This window comes from Halichoeres trimaculatus, unplaced genomic scaffold (assembly GCF_033239565.1).
Source record: "Halichoeres trimaculatus isolate MK-OKI-2021-1 unplaced genomic scaffold, fHalTri1.1 fHalTri1_scaffold_23, whole genome shotgun sequence".
NCBI lineage: Eukaryota > Metazoa > Chordata > Actinopteri > Labriformes > Labridae > Halichoeres > Halichoeres trimaculatus.
In genome coordinates, this window is record NW_027437201.1 from 19,314,818 (window position 1) to 19,340,561 (window position 25,744).

The 25,744-nt window shown below is 41.3% G+C and overlaps 1 protein-coding gene across 1 annotated transcript in view; it reads left to right on the plus strand.

Annotated features, from left to right (window-relative positions):
• Positions 1–1,442: 1,442 nt before the first annotated feature.
• The window catches only part of thrab (thyroid hormone receptor alpha b), a 210,124-nt gene continuing 185,822 nt past the window's right edge, over positions 1,443–25,744 (plus strand). Inside the window, exon 1 of the mRNA XM_074662891.1 lies at positions 1,443–1,916. The gene's annotated coding sequence lies outside the window, so the exon portion shown is untranslated. The remainder of the gene's footprint in view (positions 1,917–25,744) is intronic.

The following is a 25,744-nucleotide window of genomic DNA, read 5'->3' on the forward strand; positions in this document are numbered from 1 at the left end:
GACTGTAAAAAAAAAAAAAAAAAAAAAGTAAAAAAATGCACAAAAAGTGAATTTCCAAGTTGTTGTACGAATAAAGAATCATCTATTTTTTATACATATTTTTTTAGTTTTATCTTATCTTAAAAGTCAGCTTAATTGGAATGACTCCTACAAAAGACTTGTCTGTTTGCACAATATTACTTACCAAAAGCTTTTGTTGATATACAAAATGAACCTGTCCAAGTAAATACTAGAAGAAATATTTTGAAATTCACATTTGACAGATTTTTATTAGGTTTAGTCTTATTAAGAGTGGAAACAAGCGTATGAAAGAGAACTTCTTGGGTTCTAGGGAAGTAATAATGATCTTGATGCTGTATTACGAATAGTTTTTTATCCTTAATTAACTAATTAATGGAGAATTTTGGGTCAAAAATGATTTCTTTGGTCTTTCATAGAGAAATACATAGAGCCTTCATATATGTTTGTTGTTTATAAGCTTAAACCAGTAGGGGTGAGCACTGGCAAGAGCCTCTGGATACGATACAACATACATGCATCACGATGCTTGGGTCATGATACAATAGTATCACAATATATCACAATATTGGGATATATTGTGATATTCTACATAGTTAACTGAGAAAAAAATAACAATGAAATACACGTAATTTGAAATATTACTCAAAACTAAAAGAACCAAAGAAAACATTGGTGTCTACGGCATACAGACTTGCTCAGTACAACAAAAACCCACATTATCGAGTTTAGAAATTCATTACTTTAAACATTCTATGAGATTAAATTTATGATATAATTTATTGGCTACATGCAGGGTAGTAGCTCTACGGCGCCATCTACTGCAGTGGAAGTGCATATGTCGTGATTTACTTCCAACTTGGCTAAAATGTGAATTTTTATTTTTTACAAAAATATTGATATTGAGAGTTGAAATATCAGTGTTGTATTGGAGGTCAAAGTATCATGATATATTACCATATCAATATTTTTCACACCTCTAGAAGCTAGAAAAATAAATGACAATACTTAATACTTGTAAATGGTTGTAAGGCTAGTCAATAGCCATTTATCTCAGCAAAACATTTTTTTTTTACAATAGAAGTACTCCAACACAACAGATCAATAATGATAAATACAATATTTTATATATTTTAAATATTTTCTAAAGCATGGTTTATTTATATATTTTTTTTGTTTATGAGATAAAGGTGTACCTGATGGCAGGATTAAATCCATCAGTCGTTTTCTATCACCTTATTTGTGATTTTTTACATAGGGTGGACTGATCTCACCTTTCCACAGGAGGAGGAGGAGGAAGAGGAAGGATGGGGCATGAGCACACTGATAATGAAGTCAATAAATAAGGAAAGCAGAGAGAGAGACTGAAGGAAGGCTGGGGATGTTCCGCATTTCGCTTGTGGACATGTGCCTGTGTGTACAGTGTGTGCTTTACAGTGGAGCTCCTGTAGAGAGCAGTAGATAGTTTTAATAAGTGCTCACACAGTCCCACTGTACTGTACATAAGCTGAGGGAGGAGCGAGTGTGTAGTATTTCTTTTTTGGTTCTTTCCCTCCTGTCGTTGCAGCCCGTCCAAACGCTACTGTAAGGAAGGCAGCAGAAAGAGGGGACGCGAACTACTATTTGCACCAAAAAGCTTTGCAGAAAGGAGGACGGGGAGCAGAGTGAGGACAGGAGGAGGAGGGAGATATTTGACAGTGCGAGGCGGAGCAGAAGCGGAGCAGCGTAGCGGAGGAACCGGGCTCGGAGCGAGGGGGGACGTATAGCCACTCAGCGCCGCCGCTACACTCGTGCAGAAACCGGAGGAGCCCCACTGACCGTCTCCCGCGTCATTACCGCCTAATGCCCTCACACCCAACCCGAGGCTGGTGTCCACGCCGCGTGGGGGGAAGCCACCGGTAAGTCTCGTTATCTCCCAGCCTGTGCTGTGCAGTTGTTTGGCGGTGCTAGCTAGAGTAGCCCGGGCTGCTGCTGGTTTGACAGATCGGATCAGCAGCCACGGCACACACCATGTTCGCTCCAGGATTCGGGCTCTAGCCTCGTTTTCCCGCAGCCTTTCTGACTCTGGCGTTGACGTTTCCGTGTGCTCGGTGGTCGCTGTCAGTGTAGCATTACCGGATATCACTGCAGAGCGCTCATGGAGCCCCTTTTTGTGCTGTGTTGTGCTGTACTATCATGTGCTGCGCGCAGGCCCGAACTTGGATTTATGCCTGCTGCACTCTGGCGCGCGCATGGTCCAATCACGCATGCACACGTGCACATACACTCAGATAGGGTGATCGATAAGGATCTTAAGCTTTAATACATCCATAATACTCCTCCTATAGGCTGTGTTTCAACTCACTTACTTGACCTTAATTTGGTTTCCTTTAGGTGGTGCAGGAGAGTTTTATTGATGCACACTGACTCTGTATTTCAATACCATTAGCCCCACACTGGTGCTGTGGCTACAGTGGGATGGAAACCCACCCTAACTCCTCTTGCATTTGCTCATCTCCATGTGCTGTATGAAAATTGGGTCATTAACATTCACATAATCCATGCATCTCTGCTAATATAGTTGTGTAGATTAGTCCTTGTGATGGGCACAGACTGGCATTTAGAGCTAATGAGTCTATTTCTGCCTCCTGTTTATAATACTAACACTGTCATGCAGGCCGGATGATCACTGTCTGATCTCGTCTGTTGATGTGTGTTAATCAGAATTCGCTGGTATCAGAACAGACTGTTCTAATTCGGCTCAGTGCGTGTTGCATCAAAACAGTCAGGGTTGGGGTTTAAATTACTCCACGTCCTGGGACTTGGCTGTGCAAAATAAAGGTGTGTTTGGGCAAAACATGCCACATATTACAACACTACTCAGTGCAAGTGTGTTTATTTTTATGCTTAAATGCAAAACTGGCTTGGAAGTCGCTGTAACTTGAATGCACTGTTGATAATTAGAGCGTGACTGATATATATGAGACGGATGACTTATATGTTTACATCTTGGATGAGCTTTTCGAGAGTAAACTTTTGAACACAATGCTGGAGGAGATTCAGATATGATTTCATTATGTTGTCATCAGCTCCACTGTCTGCAGGGATCTTAGCACTGTCTGCAGCACATGTGCAGCAGTGAGATCTCTAATAGCATCCGTCAGCTATGTATAATTATGTTAAATATTAGTAAATTAGAGTCTTTGCTTGAGAAAGCATCCTGCTGGGCATCTTTCAGTCATATTTGTGTTAAGTGTGTGAGTTATTTATGCAGAAAATCAAAATGAATTAACCACAAAGAGCAGATAAGAGCTCTGAAATTGAAACTTTAATGCAGGAAGTTGCAAAGTAGACCTTTCATTGTCCTCCCTGATGTCTGATGGTCCAGACAGGCCACTGACAGGCTGGTCTGACTCTTAATTATTCACTCAGACCTTGTGAAAATCCTCAGCATAAACATAATCTGGGTGCATGATTGACCTCAGCACATCATGAATATAATGGTGACAGTGAGTGCAGCTGTTTGTGTGTGAGCGCCTTCATCACCACATTACAGCACTGTAATAATTAAATCACTCAATGTAACCGCTCTTGCTCACAGCCTTTTCCAGGGTCTCCATTCTTGAGTCGTGTTCATTTTCACAGTGCTATCTCGCAGTGTGGCTGATAGAAAGTGACAGTCTGAGAGCTGTATGCTTTCGCAGTTGAATCCATCAGGCTGGCAACAGAAGCAGTCCCTCTGGCACTCTGGAGCTTACTCTAAAAGGCAGAGTGTATGGATTTTCACATTGACAGGATGGAGATTTAAATCATTTGAACTCCTTGACATCTAAGTTATTCCACTTTGGCCTCCTCGGCAAACTTCTGAAAGGTTGCACTTTTGTTTGACAGGAGATCAAGCTACAAAACACACATAAAGCTGTGTTTTTCCAATTTGGAAGAGCTTTTACACAACCATTAAATAAGCCATTATGGGTAAAGAGTGTTGCCATGATTGTAATGTAAATGTATGTTGTGCTAAACCCCTGCAGACTCCTATAATTTACACCCAAACAGGCTGATATGTAAAGCTAATTTATGTCAGATCAGCTGCCCCAGAAGCCCACCGTTCATTAATCATTGGCCATCCTTTTAAATCGCAGCGTTCTCTCCCCGGGTTGATTATTAGCCACGGACAAATCCGCCATTCATGTATAAACGTTTTCTCTAAGGATACGACGTAAAGAGTGAGCCATGAGGAGGAATAAAAGGAGGCATTTGGAAGCGATTTCCTTTAGAAACAACAGACAAACACACAGAATCAAGTGCTAAATGATTCTTCATGAATTAATTTCCCTCTTCTTTTCATTTAAATGGTTTAAAACGCTGAAAAGCAGAGGAAACAGAAACCTTTGGCTGCTCTGCTGTGTGATGTAATGGTGTTGTGTTTATGAGAGAACAGACTTGATGTATGGGTGTAGCCCCATGTGACCTGCTCTATATAGTCTCCTCTCTTCCCCTTTTTCTCCTCTCCTCGCCTTCTCTCTCCTTTCCTCTTATGTCTTTCCCTCTCCTCTCCAGTCTTGTCCTCCCCTCTTCTTTCCTCCCCTCTTCCTCTCGGCTGGGGCTCCTTCAGGGGGCCAGAGGTGACCTTCTTCAGTCTCTCCCAGCAGCTAGCACCCCAGTGGGCCTCTCTTTTTGTGACCCTGTTTCTGTCTGTCTTTCTTCCTGGCCTCCTTGCTCCTTTTTTCCCCCCTCCTCCTCCCTCCTTCCCTCCCTCCCTCAGTCTTCTCCCATCCCCGCCTGCTCCCCATGGTGGGGCAGCAGTGCTTAATGCTTGGAAACATGCAGCGTTCACTTATATAACCTCGGCTGTGCAGCTGATGTCCTGGTCTGTATCTGCTGTAAAATGATGTCAGAGCTGTCTAGAGAGGCACAGGGCATGCTGGGTAGGCCAATATGTCAGGAGCTATTCCTGCGCTGAGCGCGGTGAGAGGGGTGATCCTAGGATTTGCCTCCCATTTCCTCCTGTTTTGGCTCAGATTTTTGAAGGTAAAATGAAAGAAAGTGGAGGAAAAATGGTTGAGATGCTTTAAGGAAATGTTCCCATGATCCATCTGGGCGTGAGGAACGCTGTGAAGTGGAGATGTCTGTAATTATTCTGAGGGAGCAGCAACACTGTTCACACATATTTCAACTGAAATACCTTGAGACGTTGTCACCCTGACTTACATTTTTCCCGGCAGCTGTCAGGTCACTAAAGGTGACATAATTATAGCTGATTAGCGGAGGTTAGCATCACATTCCTCCTCCATAAATGCACAATAAACGACAAAGTGAAGGACATGCCTGTTTTTCTCCTGCTATTACTTCTGCTTGACCTGAGTTGACTGTTGCTCATGCTATAGGAGCAGGGCCCCAAGGCGCTCCAGCACGTCGTCTGTGTTTTTCCCTATGACTAATTAGATCAGCACCCATATGCTATAGACTTGTAGGTTGGTTCATAGGATCCATTCAGCCAGGGCGAATGCAGCCAACCACAAAATGTCATCTGATCATCACGGGTTTCTGCGTTGCAACAGGCCTAATGGATTTGTGGCCGTGTACAGTATAGCTTGTGTTTGGGAACATACTGTGTTTTGATGCATCATGACAACAACACGGTCCTTATCAAAGAGCACTTGTGTGAAGACTTTGTGATTTCGCTTCAGTCTGCTGGGTGAGAAACGTTGCCTGTGAGGTTTCTTTGTGTCTGTGTCTATACATCAGGATTATTTTAACTCATTAATAGCCCAAATAAAATCAGGCTGATTCAGGGGCCTGAGAGCCGCCTTGTTCACACAAACATGGTCTTGTTCTGGATTCGGTTAGCTGTGATGGGAAAACGAAGCATGTGCATCTTGTTGTTTAAAGACAACTTCTTTCTCTTTGCATGTTTGACCTTTTGCTCCTGTTAGTTTAGCCTTAGACCATCATCTCTGCTTCAGATGTCTCCTCAACCAGCACAGGCTTTTTATAGATACACCTTTAGTATGTCGTCTGAAGCTAGCATTTCTCTACCACAGAGAAATGACAGGTTGATGTCAGTGATTTGCCCTGAAAATGTTGTTTCCTTTGCAGAATATCTTAATTTTTTTTGAAGAAGTCTGAAAATAATCCTCAATTTTTCACACCACACCCAATTCAGGATTTAAGTCTCTTTGATGCAGCTAATGCCTCTGAGCAGGTGCTTTCAGGCTGCCACAGTCTTATGCAATGCTCACACTTCTCCCACTTGGCTGCATGCCTCTGTTTGTAATGCTGGAATTAATTAGTTGTGCTGCTGCCGCTGCTTTTAGGGAAGTGTTGGCATTACTGTACTATATTTACCAAATTTAACCTGGCGGAGACAGAATTAACGATCCGGTGCAGATTTTGCATTGTGCTGATTTCTTAAAGCTCCTGTGATGAGTTTTTAAGATAGTTAGGAAACAGATTGAGTTCAACAATGAAGCCTTTTTTTGACCTCAAGAAGCAAAAGAGACCATGTGCAACCAGAAAGATGAGTCCTAAACAATAATTTCTGATGCTTTAAGTGCTGCAGCGGGGGTAGGTGTCAGACCAGATGACTGAAAGCTTGCTGGAAAATAACCTTCTAAGTGAGTGATGCATGAAAGCTGTTAAACATGCATAATGAGGAACAAAAGTGTCACTTTTTCCCCATTTCCACCAAGCAGTCTGGTTTGGATCAGTTCGGTTTGGTACAGGTCAGCTCGGTTCGTTTTTCCACAGCCAATGGTGCCCTCTTGTGGTAGGCAGCGTGCAAGCTGGATGGCGATAGCTGCATCAGTTACATAATAGCGTGATGCTATAGCAGCGCGACACAGTGTACTCTGCTAATAAATCCATCGAAGAAGAAAAACGCAACGCAAGAGCAGCAATTTGTGATCTTTGTGATTGGCGTGTGGCACGATCAAGCTTCAGGATTGGATCAGTTTAGTCTGGCACCCCTACGGAAGGGTCCCAAAAAGTGGGACACCTCGTCTTGGCTATTTTGGGAATCTGTCCCAGGATTAGTTTGTGGGAATGCCATGAAACGTGAACTGAACCACTTGGTGGCAACAGGGTTTTGGTCAGCAGGGGGTGCCAAAATCAACGCAGGCAGAAAGGTGGCGCTCACAGGAGCTTTAAACTACTTCAACACCTTCAAATTTGAGCCCAAATCCACTAAAAACTCCTCAGAAAAAAAAGCTAAATCCACATTTTGAATTGAGAACTTCCTGTTCGTTGATGATTTGTGCTGGGAAAACACAGATTTTTTTTTCCTTTAGAGGAAATATTATTTCCTGATTGGCTAACAGGAAATGAAACTGTATAAAGCACACATGGCCTGCAAATCTGTCACTTGTGAAACTGTATTACCTACAGCCCTGAGTCAAACCCTTTGCCCTCCTCATGCTTATCAAGCTAATAGCGTGGCATGTGACATTTTAATGAGGTTACAACAACAAGTCAAAGGTCACATCAACTACCGAACAAAGCAACCAGTGTGTGGCTCCAAGTCGTGTAAATTAATCAATACGTTGCCTGGAGTTAATGTGCTGTTGTTTTATTATTGATCGGCTAATGTCAGGAAATAGTCAAACACACCCAGAGCACATTCCTGGCACTCAAAGTGATGACTTTACACCGGTTACTTTGTGAAGTCTCAGAGATAAATGGAGCGCAGAGAAATGTAACCGGAAGAAATCTCTCTGAATATTATTAAACGGTATCTTTAAATTTACAGACCATTCATTTCAGCTTTAATTCAAACCAGATGCTCTCACAAGGAATCCATTGAGTTATTACATTATGCAAAAAGTAGGCCAAGTCATCTGATATCTATTTATAAATCAGTAATATTATAAAGTAATGTGCATCCTCCGTCCTCTCCGCCATGGAGGAAATTCCACGCCGTTTCCTGCTGTAAAATCTGGCACACAGAGTAATGAGTGTGTCCTCGCTGGCAATACAACCCTCATTAGCAGAGAAGAATGAGGCTAACCTTTCAGCGTGGTGCTGGAGCCCATTTGTGTTGCATTCAGGGGCCCACGGAGCTGCACGACTGATAAGCATGCTGTCATGGTGAACAAGACAAGAGATTATCAGCACCCGTCTTCACACACAGGGCCGGGGGTCCTGCTGTCTTCAAGATACTGCAACAACACCCCCCTACACACACACACACACACACACACACACACACACACACACACACACACACACACACACACACACAGTCCAGACACACTACAGACATACATGAGATGTCATGCAAGTTTGTGGCTTTTTTCAGAGTTGTGTCTCATTTTTGCCCCTCCCTTTGTTCTTATCTTCCTCGGTTAGGTTTCGCTTCTTTTTTGGTGGTTTTTTTATTTTCAGTTGTGTCTGTTGAGCTGTGGTTTCTACGCAGATGTTTACTAGAAAACCCCACCTTATCTGTGCTTTTTTAACTGCGTTTATTGCCCTTTTTAAGTTTTTGTATTTAGTTTAGCCTTTATTGCGCCAGAAATGATCCTGTTTAGATGCAGATCCTCTTTTATGAAGAAGTTCTGTGAGACATCAGCATCAAAACTTTCACATTAAGGGGAAAAAAACAGACTTTCATACCAAAAAAAAGTGAATTCAGGGAGTCAAGATGTCAGCTTTTATCCTGTTCCAGTTTGGTATGGGTTGGATCAGTAAGGTCTGATCCTGTTTGTGTTTCCACAGCCAACTGTTCCCCTTCTTGGTAGGCGACGTGTAACCCTGATGCTGATACCCACATTAGCTATGTAATAGGGATGCACGATAATGGATACTTTGCCGATATCCAATATGACAATATTTTACACATATAACATATGAGAAGTGCAAATGTACAGCAATTCAACCCACACTGAATACAATGTTTTACTTTGGTAAATGGTAAATGTGCCCAAAGTAGTCAGATACTGCTGCTTAAATTCAAGTTAGACTTAAAACTGGAAGAAAATATGGCCTCAGCCCATAATTTTATCAGTTTATTATATTGGTGAAATTTGGAGTGTTGGTCGATATCTGATTATTATTTTTAGGCTAGTATCAGCTGATACCGATAGCGTACTGATAGTATCGTGCGTCCCTGCTATGTAATATCATGATGGCAAAGCAGCAGGACTTAAGGCTGGTACACATTGCGGGATTATCCAAAACTTAACACACAAAACAAAAGACAAATCGCACAAGATTTCTCTCTCCTGATCTTACAGTGTGTGGTCTGCACCCCTAGGACACCACTCACTACCAGATTCTTCAGCAGAGCTTCAGCTTCTTCACGCTCAATATTCCAAATCTCGCGCAGTAAAACAGGATTCCGATGTAAACAAATGCGGAAAAAAGCAAAGATATTTGTTTTCAGACTCTAGAATTTCGAGAAAAAAATGCACAAAAGAAAAGAGATTATAGAAAAAGTTGTGGGGACGGCGGGGATATTGGCTGTATGAATAACAATGCGAGTTGTTAGTGAGTAAAGTCGTTTTAAGTATTACAGATAGATTTCTTACTTCTTCTTAGGTCAGTCAGCTGAGTCAGCTCGCATCTTGATTGGCTGTGCTCTTATACACATTACACGCTGTACCTACTCTGCTCCTCTCAGAGCGCCCCACACGCTACAGGATTTTTAGTCGCAAATATTAAACATGTTCATTAAGTACAATTTCTGAATTTGAGGCCTTCTGAGTGACTTTGACCAGAAGAAATCACACTAAACACACCACACACCACAGGAAAATCACACAATGTCATCAGACAATCAGGCCTTTGCTGGCTTTGATCGTAAGGGGGAGAGCGGGACAAAAATCAACCCGATTATCCTGTAGTGTGTACCCGCCTTCAGTGCACCCCACTAATAAATCCAACAAAGAAGAAAAACGTGACAAAGTTTTGTTTCAACAGCAGTTGCACGCCGTTTGGTGACGCTGTATTCCAAATGAAAAGAAAGTTACCGACTGCAAATTAAAACACGACAGGGTTATGTGTTTTTCTTTATTACTGCTGTTGCACAGGAAGTGACAAATCTTTCAACCAATTATTGGACTGCAGTGTTTCTGGCTCCTCCTTCTGGGGTCAGATTGGTATGTCAGGCACCCCAGCAGAAGGGTACCAAAAAGTGGGATGGTACGGGTTGGTAATTAGAAACCTGTCCTGGTTTTAGTCCAAATGCAGGACATACCAAACTGAACCGCTTGGTGGAAATGCGGCTTTCCATTTCTACAGTTTCCTTCACATTATTCTGCTCGTAAGAAGAGATTTTGTATCTCAATGGGAATACTCCTGACACAATAAAGTTGGATTGAATAAAAAACCTTTTTACTTCAAGTCAGAGTGAGTTTTTATTCATGTTCTGTTCATTTTTTGTTTCTATCTGCTGCTTTCTCAGCATGAAGCTAACAATAATTAGTGGAGATGGCCTGAGAGAGCAGGCCGTTTAACACAGCCGCTCTTCTTTCATAAATACACCAGTCAGCTTGGCTCTGCCGGGGTACAACAGGGGCCACTCACAACTGGCTTTTCATCAACGGGAATACTTGGCACAGAGACCCGTGAGGTTTATTTTTGCCAGGGCGAAGCCGAGCACTTTACGAGGAGGAGTCCGTCCCACATTCGCTGGCACTCAGCTGCTTCCACTTTCTCTCTGTGAGAGCTGCCGCAGTTAATGCAGCAGGAGAGAAATTAAGTCACTGCACAGTTTGCAGACGTATTAAACAACCGGTTCCCAGGACAATAAAGTGGCTACATTTTTTTACTGTGTCATAAACACAGAGGCGTTGTGCCGGTACGGAGGGATTCCCTTCATGTGGATTTGAGATTAAACCGGCAATAATGATTTCAGTATCTGTGTCTCTGGGGCGGCAGATAATCAGTTTATAATCAGAGTTCCCCAGAGGAATTGATGTGTGAGTACGCCTCAGTTTGTTTGTGGGCCGTGGAGACGAGAGAATCTGTTAATAAAAGTGATGGAGGGTGATTGAATTTGATAGAAATGGATCAAATTTAAAGGTTTAGCTGATGCCATAGCGTCTGTGTTATGGCTCTTTACTCTAAGGGTTAAAGAGAGACGTTCAGCAGGAGTTTATTATCAATAAACCAGTGAATTAATTCTCAATCATCTGCTGTTTTTTTAGTGAGATGATACCAAGTCTTACAGCCGATAAAACTCCCTCAACCTGCTTGTTTTTGTGCAGATAAGCTCTCTAAAAGCGGAAATTGAAACGCCTTAAGAGACAAGCTGCAGATCCTCGTATTGGGCAGATAGATAAATTAGTTAAATTTTGTAGTAGAAAGTTGCTCCACCTTTTGGATTTGCGGTGTTAAATGGACACAAATGCTCTCATGTGTAATGGGACCATCGAGTGCTCCACGGCTCTGATGGTTGAGACAGTGGAGCTTAAATACAGGTGAAAAGCTGCAAAAAAAAAAAAAAAAAAATTACAGCACTTCCACTCGGAAATTTTCCATGCTTCAACATATTATCTGCTGAGGTAATGAATAACTCTGAGCAAAGAGATGCTTTTAAAAACCCTACAATTAGAAATTTGGCACAAGCCCAGCTTCCACTATGGCCACTGTGCTCCTCCTGCATGCTCTGTATATAGGTCAGCATTTCATTAATGTAGAGAAAAAAGCCACGAGTACAGGAGAGTTTGACCTTTATAATACCCCACCAGAGTGACTGTAATGCTCTTTCCCTGGTAGGATTTTATTTTTTTTGGAGTAAACAAGGTTCCTGTCTCTTAAATACCCTTGAATTAGCAGCTTGATGAACAGTCGGCTGTGCAAAAAGACAAGCTGGAGTTTTATTGGTCTGAGTTTTGTAATCTGTCATGCTCGAGGAAATTCGGATGGACTTGTTCCAACTGCTGACGGTTTGGCAAGCTGCAGCAGGGCTCCACCTTTTGATCTTTGCAGTTTCAGTTATTGACATTGGAGTTAAAGCCACTGTGTTTGCCAGACACCTGCAGCCACTTTTACTCAGAAATAGTTGCATAATTATGAGACCAAAATAAAGCCGTCTGGGTGCACAGCTTGCCTTTAGATAAGGGCCGTGGAGGTGTTCATTTAGACCTCACTAATGTAAAACCTTTAGTCACTTATTGACCGCAAACTAAGTTATTTATACAAGGAAAAAATAGACTTTAAGGTGTGTTTCATGTTAGCTTGTTAGCACCAGAAACGGACATGCACTGTTTGCTGAAACAAGGAAGTCCAGAGGAGATCAGTTTACTTCCAAGAAATTCAACCAAACTATGAAGTGATCTTTAAACCCACAGACAACCATAACAGGGGGATATTTAACACACACACATGCACACACACAAACCTACACACACACCTCAATGTCAATGTGAAGTGACTGGGACTTGAGGACTGTGAAAATTAGCGTAAAGTTGAAGAAGTTTGCTATAATGAACAGTTAACTAGCTAGAATAGCCGTAAACTTAATGATCACTTGAAACAGCTAGCCTATGCTAATCGCTAATTGGGTGAGCTAGTCACTCAGAGGGAACTCAAAATAACTGTGAGCTTCTCTTTCAGGGTCTGACAAGACCTGGAATTGATTTATGGCCAGTCGAAGTCTCCATAAAAGCACTATGCTAGCTGATGAAGTTGAGTAGTGAGAAGAGAGATCTGTGTTTTTCTCTTTTGAAGAAGATTTCTGTGATTAATCTGGTCGTAATGGTGGACACTGGAGCCTAACTGTCAGACAGAAAAGGGACAGAAGAGCAGAAGACAGATAAACAGGTGAGAGATAGAGCACGAGCTAAAGGCTAAAACACAAACCAAAGGCTAAATCACAAACTAAAGGCTAAAACACAAGCTAAAGGCTACAACATGAGCTAAGGCTACAACATGAGCTTAATGCTGAAACAATAGCTAAAGGCTTGTACAAAAGAGCCAAAGGCTAAAACATTAGCTATAAAACATGAGCTTAAGGCTAAAACAGGAATTAAAGGTTAAACACAAGCTATAGGCTTAAACATGTGCCAAAGGCTAAAAAACAAGCTATAGGCTAAATCACGAACTAAAGGCTTAAACATGTGCCAAAGGCTAAAAAACAAGCTATAGGCTAAATCACGAACTAAAGGCTAAAACACTAGTTAAAGGCTAAAACACGTACTAAAGGTTAAAACACAAGCCAACGGCTAAAACATGAGCTAAGGCTAAAACATGAGCTAAAGGCTAAATCACAAACTAAAGGCTAAAACACAAACTAATGGTTAAAACACAAGTTAATCGCTAAAATATGAGCTAAGGCTAAAACATGAGCTAAAGGCTAAAACAAGAACTAAAGGCTGAAACATGAGCTTAGGCTTAAACATGAGCTAGAGTTTAAAAACAAGATCTGATCTCTATTCATTACCAAAACAACAACATGCCTTGTTAAGAGTCATGTTTTCACCACAGCGTGCAAGAGACTCTGGGGCAGACAGGTGGCGCTGCAGTCCACTTCAAACAGACAGAACTCACACTCCCTGTAAAACAATCAGTGAAAACTAATGTATGAATCCGTTGGTGGTTGCAGCTCGACACGGTTCCAGCCCTTGGTCCAGGTCGTGACGCCGAAGCTGCTCATGATCCATCCTTCTCTGTCTCTTCCTCTCACTCCTCATGCCGTGCACTTGTCGTTCATTCCCCTGAAGACACGAGTGCTTGCCGTAAAAAAAACAATATTCATTTTCCTCTGGCTGCTCTTCCTCTCTGCTTTGAAGCAGCATCATCTTCATCAGAGGCACTGTACAGACATGACTCTCCTGAACCACATTACTAAAAAAGGGCAGCGTGACCTTTCTAATTCCATAGCAACTCTGCAGGCTCCTCATACTGACGCTCGCTGTCCGTATGGATTTAACCTGTTATTACAAACTCCTGCTGTGGAGACCCTCATGTCAAACATTTGCTTTTTGGAGATTTGATGATTTTCTTGATCCAAATGGATCTCCTCTTCCTGTTCCTCCTTTTTTGCCAGACCAGGTGCAGGTGAGCCAATCACAACCCTGCTCTGATGTGTGAGCTTCATAAAAATGGGGTGTGAGGATGAAAAAAGCTCCCTCAGAACTGAAAAATGTGCAGACATGTTCCAGACTAATTAGCATCTGAAAATGCGTCTGAGAAAAACTGATTAAACCGAGAAATAATTATGAACATGTTTGCAGATTTAATTAAAGAAAGTGTGCAGAATATATTGACTTTAAACCTAAACATGTTAAAAAATTGGATAAAATGTGGCACATCTTAGAGTTATTAATTCAGATTGATCTTTTAAAGAATTTTAAACATGAGGACGAGAAATTCAAATGCCACTGGTTGTATTTCCAAACCAGGCGTCACATGAATTCACGCTCTGGGATGCCTTTTAATTTGTTCAGGGTGTTATTTGTGTGAAAAGGTGATTACTGGATTGATGAAAGGCAAATTTGTTCAGCTCTGAGTGTGAAACTTGCAAAAAATCAAACAAAAAGTCATCGCTCCGGCGCTGGCGGCCTGCCCTAAAAATACAATCATAATTGAATTTGCATCATGAAGCTGCTGTAAGTGCATTCAGCAGCTCATAATACACTTTAAAGACTACACTGTGCTGAAAATAAGCAGTATTGTAACAGAAACTCCTCTCCTCATCCTCCTGCCTCCGTGTAACCTAGATATGGTGGTTGTGTTTTTCTGCAGCATTCTTTGGGGCATTTATTCCCTGGCCCGGGGTTGTTTTACCTGAGCCAGGAAGAGTGTTTCATCTGTACCTGTTTGTGTTGCCAGCCAAGTGCAGGGATGGAGAGCGTCACACTGGGAGGCCCAGAATGCCAACTTAATGCCAAATGCCCTCCGGCTGTGTGTGCATGTGTGTGTTTGTGCATGAGTGTGAAAACGTCTTTGAAAAAGCATTAAGAGACTTTCTGATTTGGCAGCTTTGCACATTCCTCATCTGAGATATCTCAACCGCAGCCAATCAAACAAAAATCTGGCGGGCAGTAGACACTAAGTCGATTCAGTTTCTCACTGATACTGAAAGGACCTCCTCCGCTTCAGCTTGCATGTGTTGGCATGTGGAAAGAGCTGTGTTGTGTGTAAATGCTGTATACTTGTGTGTAGGACAGCTGTGTCTTTCTGCAGCGTCTCCATGTGTACGGTGTAGCGGACAGGCTCGTGTTTCCTTTGACATAGCTGGCCCCGGACATCAGGAAACTCAATAGTCAAAGTGTGAGGCAATCACCCTGTGATTAGTGTACAGCACCCCCCACTGCAGGAGCTGAAGCCCTGTCAACACTGCACACACAAGTTCAGAGAGTGCACACAGCCGTTAATACGAGTCGTCTGTATGTTTGTGCATTAACATCAGATAACCACACATGATGGTGTTCTTCACACATGCAGGCTGCTATTCTTAGCAAAGATGCAATCTCCGGCTCTGACAGCACATCCTGTGAGCAACACACGTAGCATTAAATGCTCCGCCACTAACGTACACAAAAGCAACCACAGTTAATTTTTCTCATTGCACGCTCCGTGTTTGTACAGCTTGGTTTAAACCGTCTCTGAAGAGTGTTGAATGCTTTGCACAAGACTTGTGTAACGCAAGATGTTACAGCGTGGAGCAACAGCTTTTAAACACTGGAACAACTCTGTGTGTCAAAACAAGCCTCGGACATGTTTGTCATCAATCATAAGGGAAGGATTTATCTTTGTTTCTGCAGACTTTCTTAGCTGTTACTGAGGGGAAAGGATGTGTTTAGTGGCTGTGACAGAGGGAAGAGCAGAGACACACGCTGCGAACGTAATTCACCTTATCCTTCAGGTTGGTGTGGAGGTGTCTTAGTGTTTAAACTGCGCTGCAAGAGTTAGAAAACACTTTTTTCCAAGGCTATGACGGATGTTTAGGCCAACGAAAAGTTTGTTTGCACATGTGTCAGAGATGCTAACATAACTTCCTTTTCACCTGCTGCAAATGCAAGAATTCAAAGTCATTTATACGCTCAAGCTTTCCTCCAAGGTCTTGAATGGATTTGGTTGTGTCCTGGTTTGTGTTATAGAAAGAAATCGCCTACGTTAAGTGTTTCTCAGAGTCCAGATTTGAATGTTTTTATCCATCAAAGATCACATGTGCGATCTTTTAACACTAAAGCACTCCTCTTCTTTTAACTCCACGTGTTCTCCATTGCAAGCTGGACTTTGTTGAGTTTCATAGCCCCATAAATATAACACTTCTTCTGATTTTGAGTCGACAAAATCACGACTCAAGTAACAAAGTGTAAAAACAAACAGTGAATGATTTGGTTGGACAGACGCCCAGGGTGAGACAGCAGCCACACTCAGAGAGGAGCCTCCTAAAGCTGCTTGTGTTCTCTCAGTCCCGTCCCTGACCCTTGTCCAGGTTGGACGGGCTCCAGCTGGTCCCCGGCGTGAGCTCTCCCTACTTTCACATCTGTAGTCCTCTTTTGCGCCAAGGCGGGCGGCTCTGACCATGCTGACCTTCTGCTTGTGTGTGTGTGTTTGAGTGAGTGTGTGGGAGAGAAGGAGAGAGCTATAACCGGCTGACTTTAGCACGAGCTGCTAGCATAAAGGAGGAAATTGTACATGGATCATGTGTTGGGCTGTGTGTTGATGTGTGTGTGGGGGGATATTATGTGAAAGTACATCGTTTACACACGGCTGCTCCTCCTTGTTATTCCCCTATACATGTGTGTGTGTGGTTACTGGGTGAGCACGTGTGCAGGCAGACCCTTATCTGACCCGGAGGATTAGCTGACCGAAGGCGACCTCTCCCCCCCCTGACCCCGGCCTGCTCGAGCCCTCTCCCATGTTTTTCCACAGATTGACACTTAAGCCTGTCTGCTACTGAAACACTTGTCTGTACAGAAGCTATACATTAACTTAAAGGAACATAACGTCTGTTTTTATGGCTCATCTATAGGACACAGATTATATACTCTTGGCTCTCCTGTTAATCATTCTCTGCAGTTTATGGTGAGTTTGATTTTTAAGCTTTATGAGGTTGAAAGGTCGCTTACATTTGTCATTGTTTTGTCATCAACATTTTTATGACCATCCTCTTCTATTAATCTTTTTAATGATGCTATTATCTCTGTCTGCGGCACGGCCTCTCATACATGCACTGGTTTCTGATTTCAGCATAGATTTAGAGGAAATGCTGCAGCATGTAATCCAGCTTTGCTGTAATTTTATCTCATTGATATCAGCCTCTGTGTTTACTGTTTACTCTCCTGCAGCTGTATTCAGTTTCTGCTAACACTAGCTCGACGTCTCTCACTGCTGCTGCTTCAAATCAAACTAGGTCAGATCCTGCTTTTCACTTTGCAGGTTTTATCGTTTTGTTTTTGTACATTTATTTATGTTTTTGACTAGGGATGGGTATGAGTAATCAAGTAGTGTTAACCCTATAGTCCAGTAACATTGTGTTTAGTGCTGTCAGGCGATTAAGAAAATTAATGTAATTAATTACAGGATTTGTTATAAATTAATCGAATTAATCATATTTTAATCTCATATCTGCTTTAGGTCCCCAAATAAAGAATTGAATATAGAATTCTTGGACATCAGAAACTGTAGTGCATGACTAATCAAATGAAAACAAGAAGAAGAGAAGATTTGTAAATCCACATTTTTTTCAGCTGTACATTATTAAAATGTCCGTGTTCGCTGGCATTGATGTCTATAGAGGCAGGGTTTGGTGGAGCTTGTCAATCTCAATCATGCTTGTAAACTACTGTGGGTGAGAGCGGTGCACTCTTTGGATGAGAGCTCAGCATGGATATGAGGAGAAGATGTGAGATGACAGAGACAGAGCGAGATGCTGTAAATCAGAAAAGTTCAGGCAGCTCATGCTCCAACTGAGGATGTGTCGGGGTAGATCAGAGAGAAAGAGCGGCGCCATCGTGAGAAAAGACGGCAGAGATCATGGAGAGGATCAAAGGAATGAGCACCCGAGATGAACATTATCAAAAAAAAAGTATGTTTTTGTCTGTTTTTTGGATCAAAAACAGAAAGAGAGACATAAAAGAAGACAGTGTGGTAGTTTTGATGTTTACAAAGTCAGAGAAAATAATATTATTTGGGTCTCAAAGATTGTTCAAAATGCTCTAAAATGGCTTACAGCAAATGAAAAAATCTTGTGGTGTAATTAATTAATCTAATTAACTCGTTAATGTTACAACCCTACTTTTGTTATTTGAGCACACACAGCTTTACATGTGTGACCCAGCGTTTTGTCTCCGCCTTAATGAAGTTACTAGGTAGGAGATTTATCAACAGGATACCATCTTGTGACTTCTACGGTCATAGCTTAAGCACACGGCAGCTACGGCAACCCTCTAGGATAATGTTGTTACACTGAAAGCAAAAGCAAAACAAATGCAGAACCGTCTTCCAGGGATGCAGTGATCCAACTTTTCTGATTCTGATACTGATAGTAATGGTGGATACTGCTCTTATACTGCACCTTACCATACCAGCTTTATTTATAGAGCACTTTTAAAAAACAACCACTGCTGTAAACAAAGTGCTGTACAGGTAGATTAAATTAAAAGTATAAAACAGATAAGGAAAAACAGACACGTAAAAGAAAACATAGTCAAAACAACTAAAAGCAAATAAAAACAAATTAAAGGAAAAAAAAAGAAAGTAAAAAGAAATAAGACAAGGCAAAGAAACTAAGTCTCGCCAAGGTTAAAAGCCAAAGAATAAATGGATTTTAAGATGATTTTACCAGTGTTAAATAATAACCTGCATGCCCTGCTGTGGTGAAGGCTTCGGAGCTTTGGAAGCTGAGGGTGCAGACCAAAGAGTGCAGGTGAGACACCAGGTCACCTCCTGGGACTTGCTCAGACAACCCTCAAATGATGCTCCAATGGAAAAGAGATCTAAAAGTTCAGAGCTCACAAAAACAACAGGAAACAGATTTTGAAAGCAGATAATTAAGAATTCATCCATGCCCTTCTGTAAAGTGCTCCCTGAACTTTGATATTTACTCCCCGTCCATTCATCTCAGTCTGCAGCATCTGTCTGCGCTCTCCCGACAGGTTGGTCAGCGTGATGCATCTCCTCCTGTGCAGAGGATTGTGGGTCAGAATCTCTGAGCAGTGTGCCGCCGTCACACTGTCAGAATAAACCTTTATTCTTGAGTTCCTAAATCACTGAAAAAAGTAAAAGTAGGGGTTGATATTTTAAAGCAATCAGCCTCCAAATCAGAAAGCTGCACTTTGGAGTCGCTAATGTAACTACGCTGTCGTGAAATCACGTAGGATTGAACCGCTAAAAGCACAAACGAGGAGAAGAGGATGAGAATTTACATTTCAACAAAGAGCGGCTGAGGCTGAGCAGACACGCTGTGAGTGAGGCTGATTTTGACTTTGATTTAAAGTTTCACAACTGCTTTTAAAGTCTGGAAGGAGTTTTGTACATGCATTCATGCTTTGCAGTATTAAAATGTGATGCAGGTGTAGCTTGGAGTAAAAATCACAAACACAGCCTAATTTTCATGCTCAAGCTTTGAGATTTGCATTCTTACACTCCTACGTCCATCTTTTAACAATGAAGGTGAAAGAGGAAGGGTTTTAATCTGAAAACCTCTGATCTTAGAGGAAAAAAGGAGACGTTTCTCTCCGTCGTTTGTGTGACTGTCCCTTTAAATTCCCTCACAGAGTTCCTCTGGATAACCTGTGACTGATAAGATGTGGTTAAAACATGCAGGTACATGCTGTAACCACACTGTACACCACACACGGTTAAATATAGACGCTTTGGAACAGCATGTGAAAATGCTAATATGCACCGTGCTACCAGGGGAAATTTCACCTCATTATTTCATGTAATCACACTTAAATTCATCCATCATCGCAGATTAATGCGACTTCATTCCCGCCTTTAAAAAAGCTGGATTTATAAATAATTGTCATTTTTGCATTTTACAGTTGTGCCAACTGATTTTATTATTAGGAATGAGCAGCAGAGTGTTTCCAGTGAGTGAATAATTGATTATTGAACCATCTCTGTTGGAACACAGGCCTCTTGTTATGCATACTGTAGGACACATACAGCACATGTGCCTGATGCAATGGGGACACACACACACACACACACACACACACAAACACACATAAAATCCCATAAAAGCCCACACAGTGGATATAAAATGTTGTCAGATGAAGCACGGCACGCTCTGTTTTCCTGTTCCAGATATCGCGCTGCCATACTGTACATTATGCTCGTTATGTGGGTGTTTGTGTGTGTGTGTGTTTGAGAACAGGATGGAAATACATTTTGCTGCAGCTCCAAAATTTCTGAGTCAGAGTGCTTTTTAACTGTAGATTAGAGGAAGGAAGGAAGAGGAAGGAGGAGAGAAGGAGGCAGAAATGGGTCAGACATCTAAGAGCCAGGCATTCCTTTTCCTCTGCAAAGAGTGTCAAGATGTTATCCAATCGCACCTTTTCTTCCCGTCCTCTTCCTCTTCTCGTGCTTTCCTTTTCTCTCCTCCCTCTTTCCTCACTCCTTCCTCACTCTCCTCCAGCCAAGAAAAAGTGCAAAGAGAAGGGAGAGTTATTATGCCTGGCATGTCTGCAGAGGACGGGCTTTAATTTGGATGTCGCCCAGCTGATCAATCTCAGCATTGGCTCGGTTACAGCGCTCTGTGTGTGTGTGAGTGAGTGAGTGAGTGTGTGTGTTTCAGACCACATGTAACAGCTAAGCTTTTAAACTATGCAAACCAGCAGATTGCTCTGGAAAGTAAGGCACGTCGCTCGGATTAATCCCGTGTGGAAATGACTTATTTTATACACAGAACAGGAACAATGAATTGGATTAGAAGTGGAATGAGCTTTAATGGGAGACATGCTGAACTCATCTGTCACAACGTCCAAATAAAGGAGGTGAAGTTTATGCTGTAGTCTCACAGGACCATCAGTTAACATGGAGAGGTGGACGCCATAGGTGGAACATTTGAGGAGAGCGCCGCCGCGGCTAATGTGTCACGGTAGATTGTAAGCTGATTTGGACAGGAGCGCTCTCCCTGGCAAACACACTTGTAGTCTGATTTACACTTAAGTAACTCAGGGTGATTTGCATAATATGCAAACAGATGGATGTGATTCAGCGGGTGGTTTGGCACCGTGTCAGCCAGCCTGCAACATTTCCTGTTTGAGGCCTTTCTCTGGCATGGAGAGCACTTAGCCCACTTCTGTCAGAAAGGCCTGGTCGTAGGCATGACAGCAGCCGTCAGAAACAGTCTGCAGCTCGGCTCGGCTCAGAAACCATTCAGCAGCTCGGCCCTGCAGCTAGAATATTATTTAGTGATGGGAAAAAAAGAGAAACACGTTGGTTTGTTCCTGCCTCTGCTGTAAAAAGGTTAGGGTTGATATGAAATGTCAGAATAATAAAAATGCCTTTTTTAGTTCCCGTCAGCCCGGGGGGACATCTTTAAATGTCTTGTTTTCTTCAACCAACAGACTGAGATGTAGACGTATTCAGCATCAGCTTGGATTTAAGATGAGGAGTGTGGTATGTTTCATCATCAGGGATTAAACAATTCATCACCAGAATTGTTGAATGATTGGAAAAAGTTTCATTCAAATTTTCTGCAGATCGCAGAGACAGCTCTCACAAAAACAACAATGTTCAGCAACACTTTACCTCACAAAAAGCTAAAATGACATTATTATTTGCAGCCCCATTAGAAAAAAGAAGATTCAGATTCAGATTCAGAATGTTTATTGTACCCTTGGGTAAATTCAGTTTACAGTGAGTGAGTACTCTCGTATTATAGACACGTAAAACAACACTAGACGAGACAAAGTATAGAATTGGAAAACTTGTTATAATGAATGAAAACTTAAGGTTATTAAGATGAAGTACGCTCAAGTTATGGTGTTAAAAACTAGAAAAAACTGAAAATTCAGGATTAAAAAGGTGAAGCCAGACATTGATCTAACATCCGACAGAAAATCAACTTACAAGAAGTTGACAATCTACAGACGGTCAGTTGAATGTCGATCTGTTGCTGTATATACAGTGGCAACACATTTACTGTTAATGACAATTAAGATCTATCTATTTAACCTGTTTAAGAGATAGACATTTTTTAAAAAATGTTTTAACACCTTGAAATGCACCTTAAAGTCTACCAATAGTTACCTGACCGTATGTTACCTGTCTGTGGACCAGTCTTGTTAATGTCAGCTGAGACACAGTTAATATGAAGCAACATATCCAATGATTGCTTGTTGAGTGCCAACAGAGGGACTATCAAAATGAAGTGTTACCCATTTTTCTTCTGAATTTCCAGAAAACTGGAAAGCTTTTTTACTCAAAGTAGAGGTGTGAAAAAATCTTGATAAGGCAATATATCGTGATATTTTGACCTGTGATAGACTATGGATATTTCAACTCTAAGTATCGTTATTTTGTTAAAATAAAAATTCATATTCTAGCCGAGTTGGAAGTACAATTTGTCTTCCACACCTCCACTGCGGTAGATGGCGCCGAAGAGCTACTCCGCTGTACGTTACCCATACACTGCATAATGAATATAATCTCAAAGTACATTCACAACATTTTGTTCCTGATTAATTTTACAGAGTAGGAAATAGAGATTGGTACCTTTCACATTTAAAATAATACTGTACCAATGCCCAGTACCTGGCAATCAGTACTGGTACTCAATGGTACCAATTTTCAGTACTTTTTTGTATTTATGTGGTAAAAAATATCAATTTGTTTCATTATATGGTATAGATGGTATTCTACAATACATGGTAGTAGACTGATGACTTAATAATCAAAGTCATGTTTTGTGCAGTATTCGATTTTTGTGAGTAACATTGGTTCCACCAAGGGACATTTAGCAGTTTCATCAACTGACCGCGTCTTTCACCCAGTAGTTTTTTTTGCAACAATAGTTAAACGTCATGGTAGTTTAACTGACAAACTTGATCCACTTTGTGTTTTCGAGTAAAGTGTACTGCATCTGACTTTCATTATTTTAACCACAATAAAATTGAAAAGCTGTTTTTAGTTGTGAAGTTAACTCTGTAGAATATATCTCAATACTGTGATATTACCGTGTCATAACCCATGTGATGCGTATCGTGAGGGTCTTGCCAATACTCACCCCTAATTTCCAGTTGTAAACAGCCTTTGATGGATGTTTTGCTCAAATAGTCTGACTGAAATATTGTTAAATGGTCAGAAATTGTCTCTTATTGATCATTTTTCACTCTTTAAAGAGCTTAACAGATAAAACAAAAGGTTTGTCAGCTCTCACTTTGAGGCATTGTTCCCCGTCATCATATGATCACATTCATTAAGAATAAAAGGTTCACGTCGCCTTAATGTGAAGCTCTGAACAAACAGCTCTGTCCTAAACGTCAGATTTGTCTGAAAAGATTAACAATGGTTGCAGAGACTGGCTGTCAAAGACGCCGTCAACGCGCAAGACGGATTTTCTTTATTCTGAAGATAATGCCTCAAAGTCATGAAACTGGAGCCTGTAGAGAGATGTGTCGGGCTCACGCTGTTAGGGAAAGACAGGGATGGTTCTTAATTATCAAAATCAGATTTTTTCAAACTTTTATAGACAAGTCATCATCAAAAAAGATCATGCTCCTTTTAGAGAGTCAGTTATCTGTATGTCCTTGTAAAATCAAAACACACAGTTACGTCCCATAAATCATAAATCTCACCTTTTGTGTAGCTGGTTCGGGAATGTGGCGGCTAACAGACATCCTTTCACTCTGTCACACTCGCCCCGTCTCATCAAATCAGACGATTTTCTCTGACGCTTGGATTCCTACGACTGTCCTTTAGGGCTTGCTGTCTTATAACATGACATTTTGTGACACCGTTAAATGTTAGCTGCTTGACAGTCGATTCTGTCCCCCGTCTGTTTCTGCAGTAAAGGTCTGAACAGGCTTTGAACTCATTCACACTGAAATGGGGTTTCCATGGTGGCAGAAAGCACATTATGTGTCCTGAGACAGATTTTAGAAACGTGGTTTAATCGACACAAAGGCTCATGGTTCATGTGTCTATTATACTCTCATTTCCTATTTCCCGTAAAGTTTCTCTAGTTTAAAAACGTAAATATTTTCAGTGTCTGTCAAATGAGCAAACAGATTTCACCAAAAGAGTCAATCTTTTTAACCTTTCTTTGAGTAGACTGTATTTACTGTAAGATAGTTTATTCCCTGAGCTAAAGACAAACCTGTAATCACTCCGAGAGCATGAAAAGAAACATGACATTGAGCAAAGAGAAGCTTTCAATGAGCTGAAAAGAGATATTCAGGTAAATAAGAGACTAATGAAAAGGTTAATAGATAGATTTTTAATTAGCTCTGTAGCTCCTTTCGTGTTCCTGATCAGATGTTTTCCTGTCTTGTCCTCAAGTCCCCGGTCACGGTTGTAACAGGCTCCAGTGAACGTCTTATTTTCTGTAATGCCTTAAAAACCTTACTGTGGTGTCTATACCTTAATCTGCAGTCGCCATCTGCTTAGCCTTAACATCATGCTCTGACCTAATGGTGGAGCCGAGTGCTCTGAACGCATGTCACAAGACCAAGACCAGAGCTCATGTGTGGATCAGTGCGGGTGGAATACTTCAGTTTCTTCCTGAAGTGAAGATGGAGCGATGTGTTTATGCGTCTCAGCTCATACTTCTGTTTATTTTCTCATTTCAACTGTCTCTGCTGATGTTTATCTCATTGGCTCCTCTTCTATCTCGTGTGACAACAGTTACCAGTTGATCTTATATCGCCTAAAACAAACGACGCAAATAACGCGATTAGCTTGCTTCAAGACAGTTAAAACACACACACACACTCGGATCAGTGTCAACAAGACAGATGTGTTGCAATTACACAAATATATACAGCAATTATGTTTCTTTGGGTGCAGAATAGGGCTGGATTTTATTGGATTTTATTTATTTCCTGTTGCAAATATGAGTAGCCCAGTGCATGAAAAGTGCTGTTTGGTATCTTCCTGGTCTTCCAGGAGCAACTTTCTGGAATAAAACACTTTTTTTTTTTTAACCCAAATCAGGACCTGTTTCTTTAAAGAGTGCAGCAGCAGATTTTGTTTCAATACATTTTGAATTTTACCACAGAAGTATTAAGATTACACAAACCCAGCATAGGGATAAGTATTGATAGGATTTTTTTGATACCAGTGCCTTAATCAATCTGATTCTTTGTTGATTTTCTTATCAATTCCTCTTGTAAATTTTCTCTGTACAAAAATGGCTGTACAAGTTTTCTGGGGCAACAACATTGAATTGAGTTTATAAGTGAATAAATAAGTAATTTTGACTGAAGTTATGTTATTGATTGAAGTAGGCCATCTAGTGTCTTGAAGTGGTTATAGCAATATTTTAAGTTGTTTGGAACCTTGCACCTTAGAGTTTTCAGTAATTTTAAAGACTAACTGTGATTTGTTTCTGTGATGAAAGTTGAAATTCTATTCTGAAGCTGAAGTTATACAGATGTATGCTAACCGCTAGCATATCAGTGCAATTTCCCATAAATGTTAGCATCAAGCTAGCTTTATTTTGTTTATATCGTTTTTGGTAAATAAGGAGATTTATACCATGTTGAATGTATTGGATATAAATCTCTTGTGAAAGAGTAATGTACAGTTCTTTGTGAGTTCAGTTCTTCCTGAATCAGAAACGTTAGCTAACTGCTAAGCTAAGATGGTCGCAGCAGACTTAAGGTCCCACAGCTCTGGCATA